Source organism: Myotis nattereri (genome assembly GCF_964212035.1).
Source record: "Myotis nattereri genome assembly, chromosome: 9".
In the NCBI taxonomy this organism is placed as follows: domain Eukaryota; kingdom Metazoa; phylum Chordata; class Mammalia; order Chiroptera; family Vespertilionidae; genus Myotis; species Myotis nattereri.
Window position 1 is genome coordinate 7,578,140 of NC_138084.1, and position 6,378 is coordinate 7,584,517.

Sequence of the window (6,378 nt, forward strand, 5' to 3'; positions counted from 1 at the left end):
CAAGGGCACGTACCCCAGTTGCAGGCTCCATCCCCTGGTCGGGGTGAGTGCGGGAGGCAACCCGTGTTTCTCACACCGATGTTTCTCTTTCTACCTCCCCCTCCCTTACACTCGCTCTAAAAACCAATTAAAATTTTTTAAAGAATGACAGGGACAGTCTTTGTGGAGAGTGTCCATGGTTACCCACGTCAACAGAGCTTGGGCGAACCCGGCGCTCACCCACCCCAGCCGGCCGCCCAGATGCAGCCTCGCCACCTCCTCTCAGCGCCTCGGACAGCCCCGGGGCCCCGCCACCGCTTCCATCCCAGCGCCACCGCCCCGTCCTACGGCCCCGTCCCAGCGCCACCACCCTCGCCACCACCACCGTCATCACCACCGCCACCACCCCTGTACCAGTGTCCCCGTTCCCAGTGCGCCCGTCCCACCGCCACCACCTTCCCAGCGCCACACAGCGGCCTCTCCCTAGCTGCCCACCATGATGACTACACAAGGAGGACGATGACTGCCCGGCAATGACGACCGCGATCATGGCAGCAATGACGGCGATGAGGACAGGCGACGGACTACCACCACCTCCACCTCGCCAGCGGGCTCCCGCTACCGGGGCTCGGAGGCCGCCATCCGCCGCCAGATCAGCCGCAGCTCCACGCTTCCCGCGTCTGCCAGTCCGCGAATCACTACTCTGAACAGACGATGTAACCACGCAACGAGGACGAGGATGCGCGGCAATGCCCACCACGGTGACGATGGCGCGGCAATGGCGGCAATGGACCGCGCTGACAGAGACCATCTCCGTGTCCACCTCTCAGGCACCAGGACTACTACCCCGACTCAGAGGCCGCCATCCGCCGCCCCACCAGCCGCAGCTCCACGCTTCCCGCGTCTGCCTGTCTGCCTGCCTGTCCGTGTCTGACTACATTGACCGCCATGACGGGGCTTTGAAGAACTTTTCCAAAAAGTGTCTTCGCAGCCTCCTGCGGAGCGGGAACGCGCTGAGCAACTGGTGACGCTGCAGCCCCACCGCGGGCCGAGCCTTCCTGCCGGGTCTCCAGAAGCCAGGCCCGCTGGCCGGGTGGGCGCAGTGGTCGGGGCGTCGGCCCGCAGACCGAGGGCTCGCGGGTTCAGTCCCACGGACCGTGAGGTTGCAGGTTCAATTCCACGGACGGAGAGGTTTCAGGTTTAATTCCATGGACCGAGGGCTTGCTGGTTCGATTCTGGTCAAGGACACTTACCCCGGTCTCAGGCTCCATCCCCTGGTCGGGGTGAGTGCGGGAGGCAACCTGTGTTTCTCACACCGATGTTTCTACTTCCCCCTCCCTTCCACTCGCTCTAAAAATCAATTAAAAAGTTTTTTAATAATGAAAGGGACAGTCTTCGCGGAGAGTGTCCATGGTTACCTACGTCAACAGAGCTTGGGCGAACCCGGCGCTCACCCACCCCAGCCGGCCGCCCAGACGCAGCCTCGCCACCTCCTCACAGCGCCTCAGACAGCCCCGAGGCCCCGCCACCGCTTCCATCCCAGCGCCACCGCCCCGTCCTACTGCCCCCGTCCCAGCGCCTCCGCCCCGTCCTACTGCCCCGTCCCAGCGCCACCGCCCTCGCCACCACCGCCACCACCGTCGCAGCACCACTGTCCCAGCCCCCTAGTCCCTGTGCCCCCGTCCCATCGCCACCGTCCCAGTGCCACGTAGCCGCCCACCATGATGACCACGCAACCAGGATGAAGAGGGCTTGGCAATGACGCCCATGATGACGATGATGACCGCAATGGCGGCGATACGCCCATGGTGACAGGGACTACCACTGCACCCAGCTCGCCAGCGGGCTCGAACTCCTACTCAGACTCGGAGGCCGCCAGCCGCCGCCAGCTCAGCCTGCAGCTCCACGTCTGCCTGTCTGTCTGCCTGTCCGCGTCTCACTACTTTGAACAGATGATGTGACCACGCAACGAGGACGAGGACGCGCGGCAATGCCCACCACGGTGACGACGGCGCGGCAATGGCGGCAGTGGCCCGCGGCGACAGCGACCATCTCCGCGTCCTCCTCCCAGGCACCAGGACTACTACCCGGACTCGGAGGCCGCCATCCGCCGCCCCACCAGCCGCAGCTCCACGCTTCCCGCGTCTGCCTGTCTGCCTGCCTGTCCGTGTCTGACTATTTGACCACCATGACGGGGCTTTGAAGAACTTTGACAAATATTGTCTCGCAGCCTCCCGAGGAGCGGGAACGCGCTGAGAACTGGTGACGCTGCAGCCCCGCCGCGGGCGAGTCTTCCTGCCGGGTCTCCAGAAGCCAGACCCGCTGGCCGGGTGGGCGCAGTGGTCAGGGCAGGGGCATCGGCCCGCGGACCAAGGGCTCGCGATGCGATTCCAGTCGAGGGCCCCTACCTCCCTTGCTGGCTCCATCCCTGGCCCTGGCCCAGGCGCAGGTGGGAGGCGGCCAATCCCTGTGTCTCTCTCACAGGGATGCTCCTCTCTCTGTTTCTCCCCCTCCCTTTCACTCTCTCTAAAAATCCAAGGAAAAAATGTCCTCTGGTGAGGATCCCCAGCAACAACAGAAAGACGGCAGCCCTGACGCCCGGAGGAGGGCTGTGCGCGGGGGAAAAAGTGGGACTGTCCTGGATGCGCACAAACTGCCCCTGACAAGAGCCACCTCCTTGTGTGACGTCACGGAGACACACTCCCTGGAGGAGCAGCGAAATGCATCCAAGAACCGGGTGGCGGTCCCGCTGCAACCCAGCCTGGCGGGCGCCTCTGGCAGTGCGCTCAGGAGACAGGGATGCGCGCAGCCTGGGGCGGGCTGCCCGCGGCCCCTGGGTGACTCCGTGGTCACCGGCCCAGACGTGCTTGTTGGCGTTCCCTTTCCCTTTCCCGTAACTCGCACCCAATCAGCCACATGTCATGTCTCTCATTGCCCCATCCCTTCAGATAAAGTAATTTGGTACCAAAATAAACCAAAAAACCCCCAAAGCTAGTATGTTAACATTGTTGATGTGCTAACATTGACTTTATCCAGATGCTTTCTTTTCTGTTTTTCTGATTAGCCCCTGTTTGTACAGTGAATGTGAGTTTCTCCTTGGAGCATAAAAAGTACAGTAAAAGATACTTTTTGGAAGATAAAGCCAAACAGGCCTTGCATTATTTTGTTCTGACAACACCTCTTCGTTTTCAGTTGATTTGTTTTCTTAATTTAATCCAACAACAATCACAAAACATTTGGAATGTGGACAAACTGGCAACACAGGCAAACGAATCGGTTCTCCCACCGCGCTGGCCACCAACGCATTTGTGCTAATTTTGTTGCATTGTTTCCTGTGAGTTTTCACATAAAAATAATGGGGTGGGGGGTGCACAAAAGTGCCTATACAGCTGTTCATATGGAAAATAGTGCAATAATTAATGAATAGTAATACAGGAATAAACTCTGGGGCAACCCTGCGCAGGACCCCTCTAGCGTGCCGAGAGCTTTGTTACTTTTGCCGTCATAAACTTCGCTTCCCTTTCGCTTAAAAAAAGAAGAAAGAATAAACTGTGTTTCCCATACTCACAACTGTGAGCCGACTTTTGCCCCAGCCGGTGTGTACAATTTTATGTCCTGCTGCCCACTTAACATGACGTTACGAACACGTTTGAAATAAGGGAACTCTTAGGATTATAAAATGCATCCTTTGGCCATAAACCGTATCAGCTGAGAGAAAATGAAGTACGCTACCTCCTTGGGCTCAGGAAAACAGATACACACGGTGGAGGGAAACAAGGCCAATGACGGTATAAAACTCCTGGGCGCGAAAACTTGTACTGTACAGCCTCGGCAGCACCGCCTCATCCAGGCGAGAGGGTGTCTATGAAAGCCCGAAGTCCGTTATATAATAAAGCAGGTTTTCCAATGGCATACGTTAAAAGGTCGGCAAATTAGTCCGTTCACCTCTTTTTACTTACGGAGACACGTTTGTGTGATTAAAATTAAATGCGTATGAGAAGTTCGATTTCACAGAAAAGTTTTCTACATGCATCACCGTCATTTTAAATGTACGTCGCATAGGTCTAGTGCAGTGGTCGGCAAACTGCGGCTCGCGAGCCACATGCGGCTCTTTGGCCTCTTGAGTGTGGCTCTTCCACAAAATACCGACTTCTGCGCACGGGCCACGAAGTTTCAATCGCACTGTACGTGTGCGCCCGCACGTGGTATTTTGTGGAAGAGCCACACTCAAGGGGCCAAAGAGCCGCATGTGGCTCGCGAGCCGCAGTTTGCCGACCACTGGTCTAGTGAATGCGTGCACTCGCCACTCACCTCCAATCAGCAAATGCTCGCGGCTCAGCAGCGGGGCGAGCTTAGCGCCCCTGGGAACTGCGGTGCGAAAGGCCCTGGGGAAACATGGGCTCCTGCTCGGTTACTAGAGCTACAGCCCCTCAGCCCCTCAGCCCCGCAGCCACAGGACCGGTTACTGCGCCATGCGGTGTGACCGTGTGCTGATCACTCGCCGGACACTGTTTGCAAGCTTAGCTGGCTCTTGGGTTTAAGTATGTAGACTGTCGTTGTAGATATGTAATATTTCTTTATGTCGGCGAAATGACTAGTGTCTTTTTTCCCCCAACATATGGCCTATTTACTAAAATTTGTTTAAAATAACAGTGAATTCACAACAAAAAATAACCGGTTTAATTAGAAGCAATCTTGGTTAAAAGCATTTTAAAATTAACAGGGTGTTAATGTTCGCGTATGACGTACGGACTGGAAATTTGGCCATTAAACCCGATTTCCGATAAATCGAGGTCCGCAAAACCGAGGGGTTCGCTGCACTGCCCTGTCGGAGTGGCTCTCGGTCGGTTGAGCGTGGTCCAGTGCGCCAAGGGTCGCCAGCGGATTCCCCGTCAGGGCACGTGCCTGGGCTGTGGGCTCGATCCCCAGTGTGGGGTGGGCAAGAGGCTGCTGATCAATGATTCTCTCATCATTGATCTCTCTCTCCCTCTCCCTTCCTCTCTGAAATCAATAAAAACATACCTAAAAAAAAAGAACCAGGTGGCAGGTGGTGGCACAGACACCCCGACCCCTGGGAGGAGGGCCTGAGGCCAGCATGGCGGTTTGCCCACAGCCCCCAGTCATCCCCACAGATGGGGTGACCAGGTAAAGGCGTTGCTTTCCAGAGCTCTAAGCCCTTTAACCGAAACGGGTCCAGAGCTGGGTGCGCGTCCCTCGGTGTATGGTTGAGGAAGGGAAGGGCAGCGCAGGCAATGACCATCCAGGCCTGGCTGCCCTTCCTCCCGTCCGCCTGGGAGAGGGGGTGGAGGCAGGACCCAGGTCTGCTCCCTCCCTGCACACCTTGCAGAGGCTCTGAGGGTTCCCACCTGGGAGACACCCCTCCTTTCTTCAGGGTCTGCCTTTCCAGAGCTGTGCCCTCCTCTGGCCTGGACCCCACTCTGGGCTACCCCTTCCCTCTTGCCCGCCCGCCCGCCCCCCCACCTCCCCCCACACACTCTGCCCCTTCCTGCAGGAGCTCCCTCCTGTCCCCTGCTGGGCGCCTTCTGGGACCCAGACCAGTGGAGTGTTGCCACTTCCTCCTCCTGCCCCGAATACCCGCTCCCCAGTTAGAGGGCAACATCCAGAAGACCTGTCTGGGGCTCTTGCTAGCTCCCCATAGAACCCACGTGGGGTCCCCGACTAGGAAGCACCCTCATCACTTGGTGGGAGGTGCTGGTCCAGCAGACCGGCTTCTTGGGCTCCTGAGAGGCGGGCTCACCATGTGGGCATGAGTGGGATTCCTCTGGGGCCTCAGTTCGCCCATCTGTGAAACGGGAGGATGAGTATCCTGGCATGTGGGAGGCGGAATAGAGACACGAATAAATATTATAAATGTAGTAAATTCCTGACACATTTTAATGTCAGGCTGCAGAGGGATGGAGCGAGCTTTCCTCCCCCTTCTCACCCCCACCCCCAGGGTCCTGTATCCAAGGTTCTATGGCCTCCTGAGTAGTTTGTCTGCCAAAGTGGGTGGGTGTTTGGCAGCTGATCAACCATGGGATGAGCCCGCGCACCAGGCCAGGTGGGACCATGCCCAGAGCCGCCTCCTGCCAGAGCCAGCACCCGTGTCACCCGGGAGCGCCATTGTGCTTTGGACTGGCTCCTGCCCCACTCACGCCGCCACCGACTCTGCCATCCGATCTCTGCTCCTGGCCATCCACTCCTTGCTGCCCTTCCACAGCTGCTAGAACATTCTTCTCTTGAACCTTCATTTCCCCACTCGCGCCGTAATGACGATGATAAGGACTCACTGTGAGTCAGACCCTTTTCTTAGGTTATCACTTGTGACTCTTAAAACAGGCCTCCGAGATGGATTTCACCAACATGACTCGCTGAGGCTCTGGGCCGGCTCCTGAGGGG